Here is a 27809-nt window from a genome sequence, read left to right as displayed (position 1 = left end):
CTAAGGGAAATGCGCTCAAGTTTTTCCAGTTTTACGATAATTTCCTTTCATTTATAACGGACAGTAAATACACATTAATAGCTGGTGGGGATTTTAATATTGATTTGTTGAAAGATAATTATTTTGCTATGAATTTTAACACAACTCTGGCTTCGAACGGATTCGTTAACCTTATAAAAATTCCAACAAGGGTTACACCAGAGGGTGCGTCTCTTCTTGATCTGCTTATTACGAACTCATCTCAACCAATAGCTGCAACAGGTGTAATAACATGCGCAATCAGTGACCACCTTCCGGTGTTCTTAAGTATAAATAAGATTCCAGCGGTAAAGTACTGGCAAGAAAAAGCTGCATATCAGCGTATAACAAACCAAACCCTGAGTTTATTCTACAACTCAATAACACAAGTTCAGTGGGATGCCACCGGCCTTTCAAATGATGCAAATGAGGCCTACGATAAGTTTCTTTACGTATTCAAGCAGCTTTATCATTCCTGCTTCCCACTAAAAGTGCGCGGATTAAAACGCAAAACGCGCAAACCTTGGGTAACTATTGAATTACGAGAAGAAATTAAAACGAAAGATAAGCTGTTCAAAGTATTCTTAAATACGCGTTCAACTGATGACCTCAAGGTATTTAAGAAATACAGGAATAGGCTAACAAAAAAATTGCGTAAGGCACGAGCGGAATACTACTCTACTTTACTTGAAGTTAAAAACGGTCGCCATGATTTGCTGTGGTCAAGATTAAATCTCTTACTTAGACGGGAACAACCACAGGCTTCCCTGCGTATGTTAAAGCTAAATGATAAAGATATATCTGGAGTAGAACTGGCGGAAGTTTTCAACAACTTTTTTACAACTCTCGCCCATAACAGTCCGTCCGATGATTCTAATAAATACATTAATTCTTTTAATAATGATACAATATTCCTGAGCCCTGTTACAACAGAAGAAGTTATAGCAGTATTACAAAACCTTAAAAACAGTCATAGCTGTGACATTGATGGCATTCAAGTGAGACCTGTGAAACATGTTGCCGCCGTCATTGCGCCTACTCTTGCAGACATATTTAACCTATGTTTAGATACCGGTACATTTCCTAAAAAAATGCAAGTTGCTAAAGTAACGGTTCTATATAAGAAAGGAGATCGCAATGATTTAGGTAATTATAGACCAGTATCCATACTTCCAATATTTTCGAAAGTTTTTGAGAAAGTATTATATACTAGGTTGTATGATTTTATTAATAAACATAGCCTACTATCACCAAATCAATTTGGGTTTTGTAAAAATAAATCTGCTGAACTAGCACTACTCGAACAAAAGGAATATATATTAACACAGTTTGAAAAGAAAGCCTTCGTTATTGGTATCTTCGTAGATTTCTCGAAGGCGTTTGATCTTGTCAATCACACTATACTCCTGCAAAACTTAGAATGTTATGGTATTCGTGGACAGGCGCAGTTGCTCCTGAAATCATATCTATCGCATAGAAAACAGGCTGTTTGCATTGACAACATAAAATCTGAACTAAAGTCTGTTACCTGTGGCGTTCCACAGGGCAGTATATTAGGACCATTGCTTTTTAATATGTATCTTAACGACATTTGCAATATCAACACCACTGCTAAATTTATCATCTATGCTGATGATACTAGCATCTTTTTTACTGGAAATAATCTTGATATCCTTGTTCGGGATTGCAATGATACCATGAGTGAGCTACAAAAATGGTCAGAATCCAAGTGCATGCGTATCAATGAGAAGAAAACACAAGCTGTCGTATTCCGCCCTAAAAATAAACCAGTTCCTTTTTCCTTCGGCATTAAACTGAACTCACGATGTATAGATGTGGTCGAACAATTTAAGTGCCTCGGAGTGGTTTTTTCCTCCTCTATGTCTTGGGAACAGCATGTGGATCACATTTCAACGAAACTGGCTCAAATAACTGGGATCGTAGGCAGGCTCAAATACGTTCTCCCAAAACCAATAAAACTACTATTGTACAATTCCCTTTTTTACTCTTATTTAAACTATTGCCACTTAGTCTGGGGCACGACTACTCCTGGCTGTCTTCAGCGTATCTACATTCTGCAAAAGAGATTCCTTCGTCATGTTCATAATGTACCTTGGCACTCGCCCAGTGCAGATCTCTTTTTGCAAAGTAATGTAATAAAGATCGAGAACTTGTACAAATTCCGTTTGAGTGTTAGGTTTCAACTCGAAACTCTAAAAAATATAAACCATCTACGATACCTTGCTGATTTGCATGCACGAAAAATGACATTTATGACAAGGCATGGAGAGTCTTGGGTTGTGCCGACACCCAGAATAAACTTAGGTCGACAACGCCTGCAATTTACTCTTCCTTCCCTTCTAAATTCATATTTACATAGTGGTTTTGATCTCTTCAGTTCGTCAAAGAATACTTTGCGTGCCATGTACGTTAATATGTAAACTTAGTTTTTTTTTGAATATTATTTATACTCTATTTTTAGAGTCTTTTTTGTATTTGTCGATTATTGTTTATTTGCCATTACACTATGTTAATACTGTTGTTTAATGAACATTGCTGTGAAGCTGCTGCTAAGCAAAAGGGTGTCGCGGCTTTGTCAAGCTGTCTCTGACAGCTTTTTCTGCGCCTCCACTGTCTGTACCCCTACAAGGCAGAAATAAAGAATTTGAATTTGACTGGAATTTACTCTTACCCACTGGTCGCGATAGGGCACTCAGTGAAGCTTTAGTTGACCTTGTTGTGTCGTTTGATCTTACCCAAGTAGTCGATGTTCCTACGCGGGAAAATGCCATTTTAGACCTTGTATTCTTAAATGAGGCTGTACAGCAGAATGGATTTGAATGTGAAACAGTGAATGGGGTATCTGACCACAAGGCAGTCCTTCTTAGCTTGAATGTTGCTTGTGAACCCAAACTTCCGACGTACAAAACGGTTCTGGATTTTACTCACGCAGACGACAATTCAATTCTTGCAGTTCTAGCAGCGTCTTTTGATGATTTCTTCTTCAATAGCAACCAATGTCATGTGGACTTGTTAGTTGAGCAGTTTTATAAGATTGTTGAACACTGCATACACACATATGTCCCACAGAAGTGCCTAAAACGAAACCCTCGGCATCCTTGGCTAAACAGAGAAATTATTCAGCTTACTCGGCGAATAAAGCGACTTCGAAGGCATCGTAACACTCTCCTAAATAACCAGCATTTATTGAACTCTCTGAAATCAGAGCTAAGAGAAAAAATGCATGCTGCCCGCAAATTCTACTATGAAAGTTCGTTAACAACCTTTATGAAAAACGACCCATCTAAATTCTGGAAAACTCTTAATCCTGCAGGCCCAACATCTTCCTTACTTATTGTGAACGAGCAGCCCTCTTCGGATCCTTTAACTATCTCGGAAGCGTTCAATGGTTATTTCAAATCAGTGTTTAGTACAGATGATGGTACCAGTCCCGCTTTCGGTCTTGACAGTACATTGCCTGCCTTCCCAGAACTACAGATTAGTTACGCTGGAGTTGTTAATCTACTACTGAACATCGACACAAATAAGAGTGCCGGCGCTGATAACATCCCTAACACATTTTTAAAACGTTACGCTGAATGGAATGCGAGGTATTTAACAGTCATTTTTCAGAGATCCCTTGAAACAGGAATTGTACCGCAGATTTGGAAAAATGCGAAAGTTGTTCCGGTGTTCAAATCTGGCGACAAACAAGTAATTCCAAACTATCGACCTATTTCATTAATCTGCACCTGCTGTAAAATTCTAGAGCACATTATTCACAAACATGTAGTCACATATTTAACTGAAAACAACCTCCTCTCCCAAAATCAACATGGCTTTCGTGCAGGATTTTCAACAGTCACGCAGTTGCTGGGGTTTACGCATGACATCGCTTCGACTTTAAATGATCGCGGTCAAGTGGACGCCATTTTTATTGACTACTCGAAAGCGTTTGATACTGTTTGCCACAATAAACTTCTCCTCAAATTAAAAGCCTTTCTGCGCGGCACTCACGGCATTCGCTTGTTATCTTGGCTTTCAGATTACCTAAATTTAAGGCAGCAGTTTGTCGCGTTTAACAATTCGCATTCGTCATCCCTCCCTGTCACATCAGGTGTGCCGCAGGGCTCGGTCCTTGGGCCTCTTCTTTTCTTAATTTATCTCAACGATGTTGTCGAAATAACAAAAAATACAAAGGTCAAACTCCGTCTATACGCCGACGACTGTGTCCTCTATTCTTGTATTAGTACCTCCCGTGACCAAATACAGTTAAATAATATTTTTTCTTCTTTCCGTACCTGGAGCTCAACGTGGCAAATGGCACTAAACCTTAACAAAACGGTAAGCATGACATTCACAAACAAGAAGGAACCCCTACGTTTTTCCTATGGCCAGAACATGAAGCATGTCAACGAATACAAGTATCTTGGCGTAACTTTCTCACCGAACTTAAAATGGCATAAACATATAAACCTAATCTGCTCGAAAGCGCTCCGAAAATTGGGCTTCTTGAAGCGAACGTTAAAAGATGCAACTCACGAATGCAAACTAACAGCATACAAATCCCTGATACGGCCTGTTCTTGAATACGCCTCCGTTGTCTGGTCACCTCACTGCGCATGCGACATAGCACACTTGGAAGGTGTTCAAAAAAAAGCAATAAGATTCATATATCACCGTTATGATCAGAATGTTTCGCCTTCGTCACACGCTGTACGTCTATCACTCAAATCACTTGAACACAGACGTACTTGTGAGCGTATCGGCACTTTACATAAAATTGTGAACAAGATAATCACCATTGACATGCCCATTTCCTTTTCCAACTCCGTTGCGAACACTCGCAGGTCGAACCCCATAAACATCACACCCTTCATGCCATTTCTAGATTGTTTTAAGTTTTCATTTTTGCCTTTCACAGTGGAATTGTGGAATAATCTGGATGTTTCTCTCCGAAAGTTGCCTACCAATAGTTTTTTGAATGAACTACCAAACCATGTGTTTTGTTAGTTTAGTGTGTATTCACTGTTATGGACTCACTCCTGCAATGTCTCGAATTGTGAGACAGCAGTATTTGTAAATAAAAAATAAAATAAATAAATAAAATCAGTGAAAACCGCTGCAGTGTCGTTGGAGTAGCTTTGAGTAATGCGTTGTGCCCTGGCTTTACGCCGTCCCGTATGGTGTTAGGGGTGCATGTTGCGAAGCAATGGGGGTACGTATACTTGCTCGCGTACCGATCTTGGAATTTCGACATTGATGCCGTGCTGCGTATGGTACGTGATGCCGAGTTTTTCTAGTAGGTGTCGGCCTGGGCGTGTCTTGGATAGGCACTCGAGCTGGGAAACTTGTTGCGCCTCCACGAGTTCCTCGAGGGTGTTATGCAACCCTAGCTCTAGGAGTTTGCTGGTGCTAACTCCGGGCACCAGTCCCAACGCGAACTTGTATGTCTTGCGTATCAGGGCGTTAAGCTTGTCTTTTTCCGCAACTGCCCATTTGTGAAGCGGTGCCGTGTACGTTAGTTGTCAAATAACAAAGGCTTGTATGAGTCGCATGACGCTGCCTTCGCGCATGCCCGCATGTTTGTTCGTGATGCGTCAGATCAGTTGCATCGTGCTGGTGGCCTTTGCCATGAAAACCGCTTCAGTGTGAACGGCGCAGTGCTTCGCCATTACCGCCGTTCGGCTCAATCATCATCCCCAGTACCCGGATCTTCTTTACCATTGCGATCGGTGAGCCGTTTGATAATGTTAGTTAGATTTCTTGTTTTTTTTTTTTTGAAGGTACGTAGTCTTTGGGCGGGTGTCCCTTTTTCACCGGTCTATATAGCAGTAATTCGAATTTTTCGGCCGAGCAGGTGAGTCCCGTGCCTACGAGGTAATGTTCCACGAATTATATGGCCGCCTGTAAGCAATCCTCGATATCTTTCCGTCACTGTCAGTTGTCGTGCATATCGTAATATCATCCGCGTATAGCGTGTCGTGCAGTCCATCAATCTGATGTAATCGCTCGGGTAACCCCAGCAGTACGAGGTTAGAGAGCATCGGCGAGATCACCGAGCCCTGCGGTGTACCCGAGCTTCCAATGTTGATTTGATTTGATTCAAGTTGTCCCACTCGCATGCGTGCAGTTCTTCCCGTGAGGAAGTCTCGGACGTAGTTGTACACTCGCATTCCGAGGTACAATCTGTCTATTTGTCGCAATATGGCATCGTGACGAACGTTTTCGAAGGCCTTCTTCAGGTCCAGGCCAATGATGGCTCCCGTTGAGCACCCAGGACTTTCTATGATTTGATGTTTTAGTTGCAGAAGAGCGTCCTGTATTGAGAGATGTCTTCTGAACCCAATCATTGTGTGTGGTAAGAGGTTGTTGTCCTCGAGGTAATCTGTTAAAGCTGGTGCACACCGGCGACAAGCAGCGGTCGCGCGACCATTTGCGACTGGTCGCAAACAGTCGCGAACGCTCGCAAACGGTCGCAAAGCGACTGCTTTGGCTAGTCGCTTCCTGACCAATTTTTCAGTCGCGCGACTGTAGTCGCAAAGCGGCTGGAACCAATCAGCAATGCTCAATTTTCGTTCTTTTGTTTTTTCATTGCGCTGGCTTCCTGCCGCCAGATACAAACTAGTGCGTTCCTCTGTATCTGTAGCACCATGGCCACCAAGGAATACTTGGCTTGGAGATGGCGGGGCGCAGCAGCTCAAGCAAAGCGTCGAATTTGCGTGGCGGTATTCGTAAGAAGGTAAACACCGTCAAAGTATTGAGAAAATAAATTGTGCACTATCTTTTCCCCGAATTCAGAACCGTTTTATTGTCTAAAACTTGATTTGTCACCGCCTTCTATGCAGTGCGTTTGGAGCGCGTTTGTGTTTCATGCCTTGGCAACGACCTAAGACACCACGTTTGAGACACGTTGTGCGAGACGCGTTAGACTGTGGCAAGTCAATTTAAATTCAAGGACCGTTTCTGAATACATACGACTCTCGAAAATACTTCTCGTCTCAGCGCAGCTCGGGAGGTAGGTTTGCATAGTCGGCCAACTCCCGTGATCGAAAGGACGGTCACATCCACTACCGGTTTTTTTTTTTTTTTTAGGGACGAAGCTTCTTATAACGGCACCCGTTCGTTCCTCGTAGTATGTAACAAGTATACCATTTTGACCTCCAAGGTGGTGCCGGTGAGAGACTTCTTCTGTGCGTTGTTGAACAATAAAAAATAGTGCTCAATGTACATGTCAATGGCTGCTAATGGGGAATGAGAGACAGGAGCATTCGGCTTTTAGTTAACGCGCAGGCTGCGATCACCATTAGCAGCCATTGGCATGTACATTGAGCACTATCTGACAAGAAAGGGTTGCTACGTTATACTCGCTGGGTGTAACCTCCTTAGCTTTAGAAAGGTTTAGCGAGCGTTGAGCCGCAGTGCGATGAATACAATGAACTTGTATATACCATGAATGAACTCGAGGTGGTTAAAAATGGGAAATAGATACGAAGCGCAAGTCGTAAGAAAGTAAAAGCCGAATTCTCCGCCTCTCATTTCCCATTAGCAGCCATTGGCATGTACATTGAGCACTATCTGACTGAAAAAGTTTGCTACGTCATACTCGCTGGGCGTAACCTCCTTGGTTTTCGAAAAGTTTAGCGAGCGTTCGGCCGCAGTGCCATGAATACAGTGAACTAGTATATACCATGAACTCGAGGTGGTTAAAGGTGGGATGTGGACCCGAAGCGCAAGCCGTAAGAAAGTGTGCGTGTGCCACCTCTCGTTTAGTCTTTGGAATGTCCGCTGGATGGCGGTGCTTCTATATGGGGAATATATGATGAAAAGATGCGAGATGGTGGTACTTGGAGTGTTGAATACATGGACGAACATACACATAGACAGATGCATGGATGGACGCATGAACGGACGCCGGGGCGGTTGCATGGACGAACGCAGGGATGGACGCACGAACAGACGCACGCACGGACGGGCTGATGGACGCATGGACGGTCACACTGGCGGACGCATGGATGGACGGAAGCAAGAACGAATGGACGGACGAATTTCTTCGCCCCACTCTCCATCATTCACTCCGTGGATATGCTGCCAATTTTTTATGCATCTGTGATACCAGCGCTGACAGCATGGCACAGCGCATCAGCACCATGACAATGTTTTGTTTTTTGCTTGAATCGAATTTGACACTGTTGAGAACGCTGTGCGAGAACGGACAAAAACAATAAATGCGGCACGCACGGTTTGCTCCGCTCACTCAGCTCAGTCAGCTGGCGGTGATCAGCTGATCGGCGCCGGTCTCTAGAGTTCTCGCTGATAACGAGATCCGGACGTGACTCTCAGCTTTTGCGACTTCCGGTAGCTCGCATGCAGCCCTTGCCGGTAGAGTGTACTAGAAGCTTTTGAGTGGCGCGAGCAGCTGCCTGGGAGCGGTCGTTTCGGCGTGGAATGATGCGGTGGCGCTGGCGTCGACCAATCTACCCGGGCGGATGGCTGGCAGGCGTTCCGCGTACGTGTTGGTACCTCTCCGTCGCGCCTAGTGTGAAGATGATCTCCCTCTTTTTTTTCTCATTCACATACCTCCCCTTTTTCGCGCAAATAAAGGCTATTTGACATTATTGTTATTGAAGTTGCTGCAGGCCGCACTGCAGCCCGAAGCAGCATAGCACATTGTACAATATAACGAGCGCGTTTTTCTTTAATTTTTAAAGTGTACACATTTTAGACGAGAAACCAGCTGGCCGGTACACACCGGAAGCGCCCCCCCCCCAAAAAAGGAATATGGTGCACACAACACGAAGAACTCTTGGTCCATTCCACGTAAAACACAAAAGCTGGACTCAAATAAAAGGCTCATTGCTTGTGGCTGCGTGCACACACAACAAAAAAGTAGGCTTTATTGATATTATTTGAAGAACAACAGAGTTTTTCCAAACCTCCCTTTGGTTTTGAAATATGGGAATAGATTCATTGTTGTAGGACCCACAGAAATGCAAATACGTAATACTGCAAAAGAAAAGGTGAAACATAGTAGTGGAAGATCCTGAGAGTTTAAAAAACGGAACAACACTGCAAAGCAGAGTCGTAACTAATGTTAATCATAATTGATAACATAAAATGCAAGGTTTACATATTTATAAAACAATACATTTTCAATTAGGTAAATTGTAAAAAATGTAAAATATAGGGCCAGGATACAAAAGTTAACATAAAGCAAAGCAAACAGAACGACAGAGTTAAGGTTGTCTTTCCAAAAAAAAAGATGTTATGGTCGAAAGATTTTTTGAAGGGACACTGAAGTGCAACAATGAATTTGCTTAGATCGATGAATTACGCACCGAGATCCCTAATGCTGCTAAATTTACCATCACAGGTTTAATACAAAAAGATTCAAGATCAAAGATTTATTTTGAGATTTCGCGTCATTATTTGCACGTTCTCTCGCTTACAAGCCTCTTCTAGGAAAAATTGTTTTTCTTCTTTGTGTACCGTCAAAAAATTAAGAGTGTAAGAAAATATGCACGAGAAATGACATCATTTTTACGCCACTGTAGCAATTTATAGCCTTGTGGGCGTCCACCGAGACCACCGAGGACCGAGAACAGACCCTTGTGGGCGTCCCACAAGGGTCTGTTCTCGGTCCTCTCCTATTCCTAATATATATTAATGACTTACCATTGCATGTTTCCTGTAACATTCGCATGTTTGCTGACGATTGCGTAATCTATCATACTATTACTAATTGTCATGACCATCACATCCTTCAGAGCAACCTTAACAATATAATAAACTGGTGTAATATTTGGCTAATGACTCTCAACCCCACTAAATGCAAACTCTTGTCCTTCTCTCGTCGTCACAATCCCTCTCGCTTTCAGTATTCTATTTCTAAATCATGTATCGAATTAGTAGAATCGTATAAATATCTAGGAGTCACCCTTTGTTCTAATTTATCATGGCGCGCCCATATTACAAACATCATTTCAGCATCGAACAAAACACTGGGTTTTCTTAAACGCCACCTTCGCCTTTCCCCACCACATGTTAGATTACTCGCGTATAAATCGCTTATAAGACCAAAATTAGAATACGCATCTGCCATCTGGAGCCCCCATCAAGCATACCTAATCACTGCCTTGGAAGGTGTTCAAAATCGGGCCACCCGTTTCATCCATTCCTCATATTCATATGACATCAGCATTTCACCATTGAAACATGAATCTGGCCTATCACTCCTTTCTTATCGTCGCCGCATTGCTAGCCTAACTCTTTATCATAAGTTTTTTTATTCTTCACTCAATCAAGCTCCTTATATAACAGCCGCCTCACGCATTTCCCACCGCACCAGTCATTCACTTCAAGTTGCCCGCCCGCCATCACGCACCACTACGTTTGCTGCATCGTTTTTCCTCAGAGCAGCTTCAGACTGGAACGGCCTGCCCTACGACATTGTCACAATTGCCTCATCATCTACCTTCCTGGAACGCCTCACTGATCATCTGCCATGTTAATTCAATTTTTTGTTTGCAATGTTAATTGAATCTCCGCTGTTTTGAATTGTAATCCCACCCCTTATGTAACACCCCCTGAATGGGGGCCTTTAAGGAAATAAAACTGAACTGAACTGAACTGAACTCAGTTTTAGGTGCTTCTGTGCGCTTTTGACACTGTAGAAGATTTCTCATCTTGACATCATTTGCGCGTGTAGACCGTGGGTAAGGTCCGGTGGTGGCAAAAATGAAGTTTCTGCTGCTCCACAACAGAGTGGGACTCTTGCAACAAGCTGCAGAGAATATGAGGCTTCTCGAACAGTTACTAAACTGGACTTGCAGAATAGTTTCTCTTGCACGAATGCTTCACATTGCACGATTTCATTGTCTGCACAGGTGAAGTATACGTCTCGTTGAATGCAAAGTTCACGAGTGCTAGAATTCAGTGAGCACGCTACGTACGCCACGCCAACAAATCCAGGAAACTCGTGCAGCGCCCATGACATTGATGGTAGGACAAGACCACGAAGGTCACCGAGAGTGACAACCGCGTCAGACGAGGGACTTGAGCTTGCCTCGTCAGCTTCGTCGCCATCTGCAGAAGTTTCACCGTTGGTATTCACAAGGAGCTGTGCAGCAGTGCTAATGCGTCGCCGTTTTCTGTTGTCATTCTCAGCCGGCACACACTGATGACGCCGCTTTGTTTGGGTCCGCGGAGCCGGAGTTTTGAGCGTCAAATATGCAGGCAGGTTGGACAAGATCGTCGGGACTGCATCAGGGGCAAGTGTCGGCGTTCCCCTAGGAATTCGGACTTGAACACCATTGATAACGTGTACGTAGTCTCTAACAACGAAATTCGGTTTGAAATGTAACTCGCACACAGCAATATCGGCGTCAAGCGGCCTGTCAAGCCTATGGAGGTTCCGCTCCCAAAGTCGTCGTTCTGCGTCTTTCGGAGCCTTGAAAAGTGATAACTTCCGACTTTGTTGCACACGCGGATATCCAGTTGTGCAACCTAGCGCGTAACATTGGTTTAGACGCTACTTCTTCGTCATTTCGCGACTAAAACCGAGATGCCGGCCATGCCGCCGAGCCAGCCGAGTAAACCAAGTGGGAAGATTGGGCGATAGCAGCGCGGCCGCTACTTTCGCCACAAGTTGGGGATGGAGAAAGCAAGGGGAAAGCGTTTCGGTCGCGCCACTCAAAAGTTCTAGTACACTCTACTGCCGGTGTGAACATCAGTCGCTTTTGGGCAGCCAGTCGCAAATCGTCGCGCGACCGCTGCTAGTCGCCGGTGTGCACCAGCCTTTACTCTATTGAGGAACGCATGCTCCATCAGTTTACCTACACATGATGTTAGGGGATAAGACGCCGGTTCTGCAGCAGCAATTTCATGCCGAGTTTCGGTATAAGAAGGATCTGTGCTTCTTTCCATGGCTGTGGTAACTTTCCCCGCACCCAGCACTCGTTAATATAATCTGTGAGTTTCTCTAGCGATCTGTAATCGAGGTTGTGCAGTGCCCTGTTCGATATTCTATGTAGGCCTGGGGCTGACATGGTATTGAGTTTGACGAGGGCCGCCTCGATTTCGAAAATTGAGAATTCTGAGTCTAGGATGGCGTTGCCTTCTTCCCTGTAGTCCGGATGTACTTGCGGGGGCATTTGGGATATGTAATGGAGTTCCGCTTCCCGTAGGAAATCTTGCTCTGTTCCCCCCGTAAGCGTGTATGATTTTGCATATGCCTTGCCTCTGTGAGGTCTTGGTGTTCACGGGATCTATGAGGTGCCGCAGTATCTGCCATGTACGACTCGTAGTGAGCTGACCATCCATCTGCGCGCATTTCTCTTTCCATCGCTGTTGTTGCAGGTAAAGTGCATGCTTTTCTATTTCTTCGTTGAGCTGTGCTATTCGTTTTCGCAGTCTCCTATTATGTCATTGTCCTTTCCAGCGGCGATGCAGTTGGGTCTTGGCGTGCCACATGTGCAGTAACCGGGTGTCTATTTTATCAAGCCCAGCTGTTGACGGCATCATTTGCGTCACCCTCTCGATGTCCCACCGAAGTTGGTCGGACCATTGCTTAATGTCTTTGATGTCTTCAATCAGTTGCTTGTCTCGATTTTTTCGTAGTAGTTCCCGATTGGTATCTTGATTCATTTGGCAACCGGCATTGCGTTCCTTAGGGCCACCTTCTGCTTCTATAGACATGATGCAATGGTCACTGCCCAAGTCTTGCATGGTGTATCTCCAAGTCACCTTTCGTGTATTGCACGTAAAGGTAAGGTCCAGCGTGGTGTCAGTGCTGATGCTGTTGCCCTGCCTAGTTGGTGCCGCTGGGTCAGTGACCAGCCCGAGGCCGGCGAGTTGCGCCGTTTCCCACTGTTACAAGCTGCCACTCTAGCGTCGCCAGCGCGAAGTCGGCGACGGGAATGACAGCAGGTCGGTTCGTTCCGTACGCAAGCAGAGACAGTGAAGAGATCAGAGACGTGAGAAAACAAAACAAACTTTACTCTAGTGATATTGCAGCACACGGGATCTAGTAGGACACTTCAATACAACTAACAAAATACATCAACGCTTCATACAACTAAAAAATATATAAAACCAAAACAATAAACCAGCTTACGAGACAGAACTATTACAAGCTACACAACCTAACAACAATAGAACGACGGAGGAGAAAGTTCGAAGATATAAACAGGTGGAGGCATACGTGTGATGACCGGCAGCGTTGCGTCCCCGACGATCGGATGCGAGAAGTCGAAGAGAGTTCTGGCACGACTGCGATGTCGGCGGTGTTACAACGCTGGTGGCTCCGGGAGGCTAGTGCTTGCAGGTGACTTCGAGCAGGTTGAGCTAACTCGAGGCGAAGTCCCGATGTCTACGTTGCAGACGTTAATATCGCGTCACAACTAGACGAACGGCTAAGTTAGGTGGCCAGCCGATACAGAGCCAAACTAAAAACTTCTAGAAGAGATGCTTGTTGATCTGTTTCTACACCATCTTGGTCAGCGACTAGTCTGCCTAGCAGGGCAAAATCCTGCGCTTAAATCCCCCTCGTGTCTCCTCGCTCTCTTCCTTGGGGACAAGAGACCTCTACATGGGTCCAATAATGCGCGTTTAATTGATGGAAACTCCGCCCCAAAAAATATTCTGACCCCACCCCTTTTTAATTGGGAGAGGGCCCGCAACTAGCGAGAGTGACAACCTGTCGTGTTGTTGTCATACGGCTTGGCCACCAGAGCGTTTCCCACGCTTTTCCCCGTGGAAACGGTCAATCACTTAGCTCTCAGTCGGTGCGTCTTGTAGTCTAATCCTTGTTCGGGGTATACCGCGGCCTTCTACGACCTTGCAGACGTCGCTACAGTTACAAAAGGATTAACCGTCGGCAGCGACGTTCTAAGAGGAGCACCCCATTTTGCACTTTTCGGCTCCCTGTTATGCGCCGCCGTTTCTCACGGTCAGTCGGGGAGTACGGCGCCCGTTAATTGCCGTGACGCGGTGTCGCCCAAAATGGCCGTCCTTGACATTGCCCCCCACTTTCAGAATGTTATTCATAACATTTGTTCACACGGAGGGGAATTTTTTCGACAACAAGGAACAAAACACCACCGACAAGGGAGACATGAGGGCTGTCCCTCTCATACACAACATAACTAGGCAGAGTGCATCAAAGTAACAACAAAAGAAAAAACAAACAAATTGTTAGAGTACCAGCTTCAGTTACACGCAACAATATCAAGGCGCAATACAAACAAGAAGAGGAGATAGCCGTGTACGGCAGCCATCAATACAGCATACACTGCACGAATGTATACTACGAAACAAAACGGAACAGGTGCGCTCCTCTACTGTAGTGCAATCCTTCAATGTGCATTACAGCAAGTAAAAACAACCAATACACCAAGCGAAAAGAAAATAACTCAAAATACACTTCTTATACAATGAAATACGCCCATACAAACAGAAAACAACCGACGGAAGGGAAAGAAAAAAAACATGCTCATAGACCTCAAGTCTCAATGCGCGCAACGACAACTGTACCGGGTCACGCCAATCTTAATCAATTTACGAAATCATTCGGTTTATGCTAACATCTTCCTCAAATGCTCATTCATGCCACATCCCCATGGCAGTGGAGGCATACAATGCCACACTAAACCTTCGAACAAAACTAGAAAAATGACACATTTTCTCGGTTTTTACCTTATGCAAATTTTCGCACTCATGATTAAACTAATTCGACGCTAACTCTCAGCCTATGGCTCGGTGGTTTCCCTTCTGAACAATTTACACCGCATCACGTAACTTGCAAAAATTATGACTGAAGTCTGCATCTGCAAAGCCACACTAAGTAACCATACTTAGCACGCACGTGCAACAATTCTTCAAACTAACCGCCCCCTTTTCTCAATTAGATTCGCTTGAATCGCACACGATGGGGTCGCGGTCCCGGCGAATTTCGAGCACGCCGGAGGCTACAAAACGTGCAACCGCTAGGCTGTGTCCTGCTGTCACGCCTCATTCTGTATTTAGGCCGGCTCCACTCAGGAATGTGCAAGAGACGCCAGAAGCAGGATTGAGACCGGGGACATTGTCTCTTTGTGTTCGCCCCGACGTGGTTTTTAGCCACTCTGCGCATTCGACTTTGACCCATAGGGCAAGGTCGCCTTCCTGAAGTTATCGAACTAAAACGCGCCTTTCGTTTGGGTGATGCACCTCCTTTTCCTCCTCCAAAGCTGGCTCGTCGCTTGTGCCAGGCTGAACGCCACCATTGACGTTTTCTAAAACTGATTGAATGCCTACCCCTTCGTCTTTCTGGCGACGGGGTGGGACTAGTCCTAGGCTTAGACAGTACCGAACGCTTTCGCTTCTTTCTTTTTCGGCGATGTTTGCTTGCCTCTTTTCTCTCGATGCCATCATCATGTCGCGTCGTGACCTCAGAAGTCGGGAAGCTCGTTGGAGCTAGTGCTAGGTCTTCCCTCCCGCTAACGCTTTTCGAACTCTTCGTCGCGACGGACTGTTGGGCCAAATTATCTTTGTCAACGCTGATCAAACCATTGACTGGGCCCTCTCGGATGGCGTCGCTGCATTCCTGAAGCGTCGCGTCCTCGCTCTGATTCGCCACTGTGCTAATCATGCCTACATTTGACGATGTCGAAACGTACTCTTGAGGCACGAAGGAGGTTTCCAGCATCTTACTGGGCCCATTAGGGCTGCTGGCCCTCTTCTCATCCACACAAGGAGCGTCTTTCAACATCGTCTCTACCTCCAGACCGGCCAAGGCCTCGTTCTCAGCATACTCTACCTTGATGCATTCTAGAATACGCGGGCCCTTTTCTGGCGCGATCTCTGATTCTAGCGCTTCCGGCCACACTTTAACGTCCATCGCTTTCCGACGCCCCTCGCTTTCAGACTGTTGTCTTTCTGTTTCGCGCTTTCTTTTAGACTCTTGTCTGAGCTGCTCCTCTTTTGTCCAGACAGAAGTGCCGAATGTCCGGAACATCTCTGCCTTAACTACCTCGTAGTTGTTCGCGTTGTGCTGACTGAGTCGCGCAACAGCTTTATTTGCCTCGCAAGGCCGAACCGTGAGTAGCCCTTGACACCATGTGTCTCGCTCAAATGACAGTTTCTCGCCGGCATCGCCATGCTCACTGCTGGATCGGCTCACCCTGCTACCCTCACTGAGGCGAATCTTTAATTGCAGTAACTGCACTTCCCGTTCTCCGGCTTCCCTTGCCGCTTTCCTTGCCGCTTCTCGTTCTTTCGCCCTTTTCTTGGCGCTCTCTCTCCTTTTCTTGGCGCTCTCTCTCCCTTTCTTTTTCCTTTTCCTCCCGTTCTCTCTCCCTTTCTTTTTCCTCCCGGGCCAGTGCCCGCTCTTCTCTGGCTAACGCCTGCGCCTGTTCCTGCTGCTCCTTAACCCATTGTCTCAGTTCGACGCCCTCGAGGCCTAACTGTTTACCGTACGCGATCCACTAATCAAAATGCATACACTCCATACTGCAACTGTCACTATAATGCCACTATAAAAACAGCGCAATCATTGCAGGATGCAACCGCTTCAACTGTGCGGCTCTATCACCACGCTCTCCGCACGGTTCTCGTTCACCCCTCACTGTCTTACTCTTGTACGGAACGTCCTGTCTCGCGGACGCCAGTTTTGTTACAAGCTGCCACTCTAGCGTCGCCAGCGCGAAGTCGGCGACGGGAATGACAGCAGGTCGGTTCGTTCCGTACGCAAGCAGAGACAGTGAAGAGATCAGAGACGTGAGAAAACAAAACAAACTTTACTCGAGTGATATTGCAGCACACGGGATCTAGTAGAACACTTCAATACAACTAACAAAATACATCAACGCTTCATACAACTAAAAAATATATAAAACCAAAACAATAAACCAGCTTACGAGACAGAACTATTACAAGCTACACAACCTAACAACAATAGAACGACGGAGGAGAAAGTTCGAAGATATAAACAGGTGGAGGCATACGTGTGATGACCGGCAGCGTTGCGTCCCCGACGATCGGATGCGAGAAGTCGAAGAGAGTTTTGGCACGACTGCGATGTCGGCGGTGTTACAACGCTGGTGGCTCCGGGAGGCTAGTGCTTGCAGGTGACTTCGAGCAGGTTGAGCTAACTCGAGGCGAAGTCCCGATGTCTACGTTGCAGACGTTAATATCGCGTCACAACTAGACGAACGGCTAAGTTAGGTGGCCAGCCGATACAGAGCCACACTAAAAACTTCTAGAAGAGATGCTTCTTGATCTGTTTCTACACCATCTTGGTCAGCGACTAGTCTGCCTAGCAGGGCTAAATCCTCCGCTTAAATCCCCCTCGTGTCTCCTCGCTCTCTTCCTTGGGGACAAGAGACCTCTACATGGGTCCAATCATGCGCGTTTAATTGATGGAAACTCCACCAAAAAAAATATTTTGACCCCATCCCTTTTAATTGGGAGAGGGCCCGCAACTAGCGAGAGTGACAACCTGTCGGGTTGTTGTCATACGGCTTGGCCACCAGAGCGTTTCCCTCGCTTTTCCCCGTGGGAACGGTCAACCACTTAGCTCTCAGTCGGTGCGTCTTGTAGTCTAATCCTTGTTCGGGGTATACCGCGGCTTTCTACGACCTTGCAGACGTCGCTACAGTTACAAAAGGATTAACCGTCGGCGGCGACGTTCTAAGAGGAGCACCCCATTTTGCACTTCTCGGCTCCCTGTTATGCGCCGCCGTTTCTCAAGGTCAGTCGGGGAGTACGGCACCCGTTAATGGCCGTGACGCGGTGTCGACCAAAATGGCCGTCCGTGACACCCACAAATGCCCGCCTTTCAGCTGATCGTGTTTGTAACCTCACGCTATATGCACCGCGTTGAAGTCTCCTCCAATGAAGAGTTGTTGTCCCTGGGCGATATCGAGTGCTCGTTTGAAGAGGACAAGAAAGCGGTGTTTGCGGCATCTCGGACTGCTATAGACGTTGAGTACGAAGATGCTGTCGGGCGTCTTACGCGGTGGAGTTAGCTCTACGAGGACGTTTTCCATATCCTTGACATGGGTGTCGTGTTCGATAACCGTGAGCTCTCGCTTGACCAGTGTGGTGATGTTTGGATTCTCCGCCTTTCCTGTTATAGAATGGTACCCTGTAAGTTTGGCGGGGCCGTTTGTTTCCTGCAGTATGATGACGTCTGGGCGTTCGGGGGTCGTTTTCAGGTATTGTTGTAGGTGCGCTCGTTTGTTTCTGTAACTTTTGCAGTTCCACTGCCATATTGTATGTTTTTGTTTCGAAGAGTGTCTTGCCATGGTTGTGTGGTGCTACATGTGTGGCGCCGCTTCGCTATGCGACGTCACCAGCGCGCTGTTGGCAGCTTCTAATCTGGACATTCTGAGATAAATGCTCTTCAAGCTCTGTTGAATCGTACGTGTGAGAGTCGCGGTGATAGTTTCCTCGAGACTGCTCACGCGAGCCTCCAGTGCTTTCACTCGGGTGTCGCCTGTTGCTGCGCGTGTACACTTGGGACGTATTGGCCTTTTAAGGGAGATAGCCGGTCCGCGTTTAGAATCACGGTCTTCGATCCCAACGTCCTCTATGAGTTGTTCTTGTGTTTCCTGCATTGCCTGTTTATCAGTCTCGCTGTGAGCGGAAGACTGGACCTTTTGTATGAGTTTGTCTTTTGCGTGAATCTGTGCCTGCATGCATTCCATTTGCTTTTGCATAGTTTGTATCGTCTGTGTTAACTGAGCTATCTCCGCCTCTATCTTAGTGTGTGTTTTGCCGCCAGCCTCCGCGTTTGTTGCGCGTTTTCCTTTGACCGTATCTGCAAAGCTCACCGAATCAGTTGACTTCGCGTCTCTCGTTGGGGTCCGTCCAGGTGTTCGGCTGTGAGCTCTGCGTTGCTGCTGCTTTTGGGGTCCCGGTGTACGGCTACGAGATCGGAAGTGGCTTCGACTGGGTGTCCTGGGTCTTGAGCGGGGCTTGCTGGTGAAACAGTTGGTGGCAGTGGCTTCTGTCTTCTCGTTTGCCCTGCGTCGTTTCCATTGCCTCTTCGTCACGATGTAGGGCGTTTTGTACCTTGCACGTCAGTTGCGGTCCACCGTCATGTGTGCGCCCCCGCACAGCTTGCAATGGGGGAACACTGGTGGTTGGAGCCTGGGTTAGGGGCATCACAACCGCGACACACTTTGTCCTTGCGCTTTTGGCACACGTCCATGCGGTGACCGAGTCTCCTGCAGCAGTGACACATGGCGACTTGCTTGCGATACAAGGTGCAGCGAAGGAGAGCGCCGCCGTACCTGACGTAAGTGGGCACTTGCGGTCCTTCAAACGCCACTATGACGGTCGTGGTGTTACTGAACCGTTTGGCTGCCAGGGCGTAAAGGTTACGTGCGTGAACGATGCTGGTGTGAATGGACATGGCGTCTTGTTCCAACGGGATGCCCTTGATTGTTCCCTTCACCGTGTTGTCGGGTGCCGTCTCGTATGCACTAACCTCTTGGTGGCGGTCGCCGATGGTGATGGCTCGAAGCTGTCTGTACTTTTCGGTGTGAGAGGCATGGGGTGTGCTCACAACGATGATGTTTCGATGGTTGTTGGAGCACACCGTGTCCTCCCCTGCTTCATGCGCCGGTACGTTGGCCGCGCGGTAAATCGCCGATGCGAGGCGCACGGTTCCAGTGGTGGCCACGTCGAGGCCTCCTCGTGGTCGTATCACGATCTTGAAATCACTCCGTGGGAGTAGTGGCAGTTTGCTGTTTCTGACGACTTGCTGCTTGATGTTACGTGGTTGTCGGCGTGAACGCTGTCGGTTGCAGTCCGCCCCCTCGGCGGTGCAGGAGGGGGCTCCGTTCTGGGTGTTGCTCTGCGCATTTGCGTGGTTAACTTGGGTCTTAGATCCGATGGTGCACCAATCCGTGCCCTCCAGAAACTCTTCGGGATAGATATCCTCCCCGTTCACTTGGACTTCCATCGTTGATGGGCGAAGAAAGCGCCCGCGTCACAGCAGACGCTCAGCGCGTCTCGTCGGGTGGCCGGCTTGCGTGAGCGTCGGGCCAAAGGGGCGCGGGTTGAAAACCTCTCGAATCCGGTAAAAAGTCCTTTCCAACCTTGCATTTTTGTGTCGGTAAAATACTGGTGACTTTCTGCAGGCGTTGTTGTAAAATTCATGGCCTGAATGACCGAAAATTACTGGCAAATAGTTCTTGGAAGACGGGACCGACGTGATGCGCGTCCGCTCTCTTCGGCGACCACCGCGCCACCTCCTACACAAGTAAGATATTCGTAATATTTTACTGTTGTGACTTCGCGTTTTTGAATGCGTGAGGAAGTCCTGCTTTTTTACGTGCACCTCAAACGCTAAGCGGCGTCTGCGTCTACATGAAACGCTGATTGTCCGCCTCCGTAACTTTCCACAGCGTTACGGGACGCACGCCACAATGAACTATTTCGCATAGTGCTACATGTGCAGAAGCTCCGTTTCGGTAGCTTTCCCTTCAGTACCAAGAGAAGTGACCGAGTGTAGAAAAAACGGCAAAAAAATGATTTGGTCGTTGGTGTGAAACATAAAAACAGCTGACACCGGGCATTTACAAATCAACATAACCAAAATAAAAAATACAGCACTTTCAAGGAGTACATGATGATGAGTGGGGCGAAGCACCAGTCAGTCCGTCCACGCTTTCATATATTCGATCATTCTTTCTTCTGTCCGTCCATGCGTCCATCTGTGCAACCACCCGTCCGTTCGCTTGTGCGTTCATCTGGGCATCCATCAGTCCATCCGTGCATCTGTTTGTCTGTCCGTGCTTTCGTCCATGCGTACGTCTGCCGTCTGTCAATGCATCCGTCCGTCCGTGCGTTCATACGTACGTCCGTGTATCCATCCGTGCGTGTGTCCTTCCTACCATGCGATCGTCTGTTCAAGCGTCCGTCCATCCATGCGTGCGTCTGTGTGTTGGTCCATCCGTGCGTCTCTCCATACGCCTTCCATCTAGTGAACACTCCAAGTACCACCATCTCGCATCTTTTCATCATATATTCATCATATATAGTACCGCCTATGATGAAACAAGCGCAACAATACACACGCTCAGTGCTTGTTTCATCATAAACGTTTACCAACACGCCCAACTGGCAGTCATCCTAGAAGTACCGCCATCGAGCGGACATTTCAAGGACAAAACTAGAAGTCAGAATACCTACCAGCATTAACATATCGTTCCACAAGATGCCAACATACGTGAATACGCATTCAAAACCACAACTTTTGCTAACTCCTTCTTTTTAAAAACTTGGCAGAACCCAAGTACAGTGGGAATCGATGATATGCGAAGTTGTCACACCGGTCCCGTTAATTAGGGAGGCTATCACCGGGCTAATTCCAAGGGCCGAAGCATCGGCCCCCCCGAACCGCACCACGAAAGCGTGGACAATTTAGAAGTGGTCCTTTTTGGCGCGCCAGCGGACGCCGGCTGTGGCCCAAAGAACAAGTCAGAGCCGAGAGTTGATAAACAAAAACAGAATTATTTTCTCAATAAAGGTAGATCAAAACAGCCCACAAGTATGCACACTCCACAACAGTTGAGTACAATATGTCACCAAACAAACAACGTACTACACAGTACAATCAGCCACACTTTAAACAACGGACACAGACAACAATACGCACTACAATGCAGTCGCATGCATTGAACAACCAAGACACTTAAAGACTAAAGAGATAGAAAACCTATTCAGTCCAAAGTTCTTGGAACCAAAGTCTAGATGATATTCTTCCGAGAATCACTCACTCAGAGTCAAGCGTTGTTGTCGTTCCGCTGCCCTCGAAGTTTCTCTTCCAGGAAACCTCCCGTCTTCAATAGGCCACTCTCCAAGCTTCAAACTTCTTCGCCGGAAACACGTCGGCTTCCCACACGCAGCTGTTGCCGCGCGTCTTCGCTCGCTAGCGGTAAACACACACTCTTGCCTGTAGCTCGAGTCGTCACCCCTCAGGTGGAAATTCTCTTCTTCTCCTGCTTTGTCTCCACGGATAAAACCTTCGCCGACTACACGGCGGTATACCCTACGCACTCTGGGGCTAACTCCCGTCTTCTCCTGCTCTCTCGTCTCGGCTGCTCGATTAAATACCCTCCGCGCGAGATTCCAGAAGGTTCTCGTCATTTCGTCGGCGCGATACGCAGCGAAGGCTGGGGAGAGGGCGAGACGGTTGGAATGCCCTCCACGATGGATGACTCAACCCGGCGTGACCACGCCTCTTTCGTTCTAGAAATTGCGCGGGCTTGCTCGGCCGCCGATGTGGAGTGAGGAGGTTCGTCGGCGAAGCCACGCTTCCGAGGGGAAAGCGCGCGCCCAGGGAGCCTTGGATGTTTGTTTCTTTTGTTTTCTTTTGACCTCCCGGCGTCTTTCCCGCGCGTTATAGCAAGAATTTGGCGGCGCGCCCATTTTTAGCGCTCGTTCTGTGACACTGCCCCCCACTTGCAGAATATTATCTCATAATATTCAAAACTACACAAACGAGCGCGAACAGTCACCACACACTCTGAAAGACTGTAACACAAACCATCGCTCATGACACTTCACATTCGGAATAGATCCTCAATACAACTGTACATTGTAATTCAATTCCACGACACATGAAATATAGCCACAGGTACATGACTACAACACTTCATCACACATTCCGAACAATACAAACGTACAAAGTTTTCTCATTACAACAATTATACAACACTATACATCACATCACAGCACAGACACTTCGACACTTGTGACACGGGATAACACAACATTAACACAACATATGGCACTCAGCACTGCCAAACACCTTCTTATTCGACTTCAGCACTTATCCTGTGTATTTCGAGCTGCGCTTGCGTCCTTTCTTGCGGTGCTCGCTCGATCTCTTCTTGTTTTTCCTTGTTCTTTTTCGGCGAGCCTTTTCCAACGACGGTATCTGAGGCAGCGTCTCAGCAATCGTTGTCACTTCCGACCCTGCTAACGGGTCATGACGTTCGACGGGTCCTGTCGGTTTATTTACCAGCATGTTCATGTCTCTACATTTGGCCCGGCTGGCCGACTCCGTCTCCTTTACACTGTCGGTCGGTTGGGGTCGTGCCGACGTACGTCCAGCTGCCCAGCGCGTGAACTCATTCAACACGATCGTCTTCTCATTCGCTGTCTCTTGCGCCGCGGCTTCACCTTGGGCTCTAGTGAGATCCGTCACGGGATGCTCCTCCACTGTATCTCGCGGTCGCTGGGTTGGCGAGGGCTCTATCTTAGGGTCTTCTCCCAAACATTCCGGATCATTCGGTCCTCGCGCCCCAGCGATGTTTCCGATGGCAAGGTCGTAAAGGGGGGTCGTCATACATAGAGCGGCAACCTTCCCGCTGAAGTACGGGGTTTCCACCTCAATCTCAGCTTCGGAAAGCATCCGAACCGTACGGTCAATTAGTCAAACCGGTTTCGTTCTGCCTGTCAACTCACTTTCCCGTACCAAATATCTCCGCACGATAACAGTGGAGCTGCCGGTATCTCTTAACACTGTAATCTTTTTGTCCTCAACTTTTCCAGGCAGCGTTGGCATTCCCTTCGTGACACCGGTTGGCTGTTTTGACATAATAGCACCCACAATAGGAATTTTCTCCCCATTTTTCAACTCTACGAATCCATCTGTGACGGCATTATTATCGGATTTCAGTGCCTCTTGCACACAGGATACCTGGTGAGTTTGACTCACTCCGTTTCGACATGCGTCTGCTTTGTGCCCAGTCTGACCACACTTGAAACATTTTACTACCGTAGGGCTCGTAAAGATCTTTCGACAGTGTTTCGCGCGATGACCCACTCGGTTGCACAGAAAACATCGCGGAATGCTCTCTGGTGCACGCTTCTTTTCTTGGGGAGCCAATTTCTTCGAATTATCGGGACAATCCTTCTTGACCTTGGCCAAATTAGTTCCACCTTGCGCTTCCAAAAATTGATCAGCCAATTCAAGCATTCCTTCAAGTGACTCAGCCTTCCTCTCTTTCAAGTACAGCGACAGGCTTGGGTGGCAACTAGTAAGAAATTGTTCTCTAATTAGGAGCTCTCTAAGCTCATCGTACTCCTGTGCTGCCCCTGAAAGTTCAATCCATCTGTCGAAATAATGGCAAAGTCGGGTGGCATACTGCGTAGCCGTCTCACCATCAGCTGGTTTTCCTGTCCGAAATCTGTCCCGGAATCCTTCAACAGTAAATCTAAATCGCTTCAGCAAAGCAGTTTTCACCCTTGCATAGTTGGCTGCATCGGTCGGCGTCAGCCTACCGTACACACTGAGTGCTTCAACACTCAAGCAAGTACTCAAAGCAGTTGCCCATTGATGTTCCGGCCAATTTTGGCTCCTCGCAATCGTCTCGAATTGGTGAAGGTACGCGTCAAGGTCGTCCTTCCTTTCATCAAACGCTACAGGCAGCTTGCTTGGGTTCAAGCGGAAGCCGTGATCTTCCCGTTCGCTGCTTTCAATTCTAGCTTGGACGGGAGTTTCACTTCGTTGTTGCAAACGGAGCCGCTCGAGTTCCATCTCGTGCTGCCGCTGCCGTTCCCTTTCCTCTCTTTCTTCTTTCAGCTGTCGCTCCTTTGCCTCTCTTTCTTCTCTCGCCCTTTCAGCTGCCAACCTCTCTCGTTCCAACTCAGCTGCTTTTTCTTCCTTGGCTCTCTCAGCTGCCAACCTCTCTCTCTCCAACTCAGCTGCTTTTTCTTCCTTGGCTCTCTCTTTTTCTTCTTTTTCCTTCTGGGTGACCCACTTCCGTAGTTCGGCGCCAGAAAGACCCATCTTCTCACCAAGGGCGACTAACTTTTCGAGATCCATTGTGTCTCGCAAATAAAACCTTGCCGTGTGCAAAAAATATCTGCCTAAATCACTCTATCGGGACACTCCCCTGCACTCGTTAACGAGAACACTGAACAACACACAAAATCGTTCCGATAGCACTATCAACAACTCGAGGCTCTTTCTCACTACTTTGGACACACTGTGCACCAAAAGGTCCTGTCGCGGACGCCAGATTAATTGTCACACCGGTCCCGTTAATTAGGGAGGCTATCGCCGGGCTAATTCCAAGGGCTGAAGTATCGGCCCCCCGAACCGCACCACGAAAGCGTGGACAATTTAGAAGTGGTCCTTTTTGGTGCGCCAGCGGACACCGGCTGTGGCCCAAAGAACAAGTCAGAGCGGAGAGTTGATAAACAAAAACAGATTTATATTCTCAATAAAGGTAGATCAAAACAGCACACAAGTATGCACACTCCACAACAGTTGAGTACAATATGTCACCAAACAAACAACGTACTACACAGTACAATCAGCCACACTTGAAACAACGGACACAGACAACAATACGCACTACAATGCAGTCGCATGCATTGAACAACCAAGACACTTAAAGACTAAAGAGATAGAAAACCTATTCAGTCCAAAGTTCTTGGAACCAAAGTCTAGATGATACTCTTCCGAGAATCACTCACTCAGAGTCCAGCGTTGTTGTCGTTCCGCAGCCCTCGAAGTTTCTCTTCCAGGAAACCTCGCCGAAGTTTCTCTTCCAGGAAACCTCCCGTCTCCAATAGGCCACTCTCCAAGCTTCAAACTTCTTCGCCGGAAACACGTCGGCTTCCCAAACGCAGCTGTTGCCGTGCGTCTTCGCTCGATAGCAGTAAACACACACTCTTGCCTGTAGCTCGAGTCGTCACCCCTCAGGTGGAAATCCTCTTCTTCTCCTGCTTTGTCTCCCCGGACAAAACCTTCGCCGACTACACGGCGGTATACCCTACGCACTCTGGCGCTAACTTCCGTCTTCTCCTGCTCTCTCGTCTCGGCTGCTCGATTAAATACCCTCCGCGCGAGATTCCAGAAGGTTCTCGTCATTTCGTCGGCGCGATACGCAGCGAAGGCTGGGGAGAGAGCGAGATGGTTGGAATGCCCTCCGCGATGGATGACTCAACCCGGCGCGACCACGCCTATTTCGTTCTAGAAATTTCGCGGGCTTGCTCGGCCGCTGATGTGGGGTGAGGAGGTTCGTCGGCGAAGCCACGCTTCCGAGGGGAGAGCGCGCGCCCGGGGAGCCTTGGATGTTTGTTTTCTTTTTTTTTCTTTTGACCTCCTGGCGTCTTTCCCGCGCGTTATCGCAAGAATTTGGCGGCGCGCCCATTTTTAGCGCTCGTTCTGTGACAGAAGTACGAATGAGAAAAATTGATAAATCACTTTAAAATTAGCGCAACTCTTCGAGGTGGAGGTAAATGATACCGTACAATCAATTCAGCTTTATTTCAGGTATACCCTGAGGAGACAGAGGCTAAAGGCTTTGATCGCCTGACGATGGCCTCTGCCACCCGGAGTTCGGAGCAGGTACACAAGACATAAAGCAAACATTAACGCCAAAAATCGCGCATATACAAAAATAAATTATGTACAAAAGGAGTGGGAATGAAACGCTACGTCAGTAGTGATTGTACAGTGTTACATATATACAATGCTACAAAGCTATAATGTTTACAGAAAAAATGCAGAAACGTAGAGCACACATGGATTTACTGAAACAAATAGAGAGCAACTAAAAATAGTGAAACGAGGATGCGCAAGCCTACGGGGCGCGGAAGAAGAAGAAGAGTAGTGGAGCGGCGCTTGGACTGTGTGGTTGGGTGAAGCGTTCTAGGCCTGTCTCAGAAATACGCTGCTCTTTCGCAACGCCATTTCACCTCATCTTTAAATAAACACAATCACTCGTAACAGTTTGGTGGAAGGTGCCGGGTACATCGATCTGAACGACCCAGCTCTACCGATTTTGCGACAGAGCAGACGCTTGGCAGGCTTGCCACCGCAGCTACCAGACATGGAGGACGCGGGAGCAGGCCATAACAACCTCGTTGCTGATGAGCAACACGCTCACCCGCCAGGACAAGCTCGCTGCGGCATGCCGGAACGTCAGCCGAGGACTTTTTCGGGGCAGCCGGATGACGATGTTGACGACTGGCCCAAGCACTACCAAAGAGTGAGTCGCAGCAACCGCTGGAACACTGCTAAGCAGCTCGAGAACGTGGTGTTTTTTCTCGTCGGCACCGCGTCTCTTTGGTTCGACAACCATGAGAGTGCATTGACCACATGGGACATTTTCGTGGACGAGCTGAAGAGGTGTTTTGGTGACTCAACAGCTAAGGTCAAGATGGCGGAGCTAACACTTTCACGCAGAGCTCAGTTACCTGGCGAAACATGCACCATCTACATCGAGGCCGTCTTGAAGCTTTGCGGAATCGTGAGTGCGACCATGTGTGACGAAGATAAAGTAGGTCATCTGCTCAAGGGAATCGCGGACGACGTGTACAATTTTCTTATCACTAAGGAAGACTTACACACACCTTCCGACCTAAGGAGACAATGCCGAGCGTTTGAAGCGCTAAAGAGAAGGAGAGTCCTACCGAAATTTGGACGTCTTGAGAATGTGCTCACGATTGCAAGTGTCAACCTTCCATCGCAGGAAGACATCTCTTCTCTTATAAGACGAGTGGTTAAGGAAGAACTTGCTCAACTGCAAGCTGTGGACACCGCTGGTGTCTGCCATCAGTGTGCATTCAACCAACGGCCCCGTGAACCACTGGTACCTCGGATGCGACAGAGCTACTTTGAGCCTCGCCCGAATTATACCGATCGGTTCGAACGAAGGAGTGAACGACCACTCGAAAACCAGGAACGCAGGCAAGCTGCAACACAGCGATTTACTCCTCGGCCACCATCGCCCCGCTTTTATAAATCAACGAGGTCTACTTAACCGGGGACGACTAGACGC

The sequence above is a fragment of the Rhipicephalus microplus genome, chromosome 5 (assembly GCF_043290135.1).
Source record: "Rhipicephalus microplus isolate Deutch F79 chromosome 5, USDA_Rmic, whole genome shotgun sequence".
NCBI classification, from domain to species: Eukaryota; Metazoa; Arthropoda; class Arachnida; order Ixodida; family Ixodidae; genus Rhipicephalus; species Rhipicephalus microplus.
The sequence above is the reverse complement of the archived record's forward strand: the minus strand, read 5'-3'. Positions refer to the sequence as shown.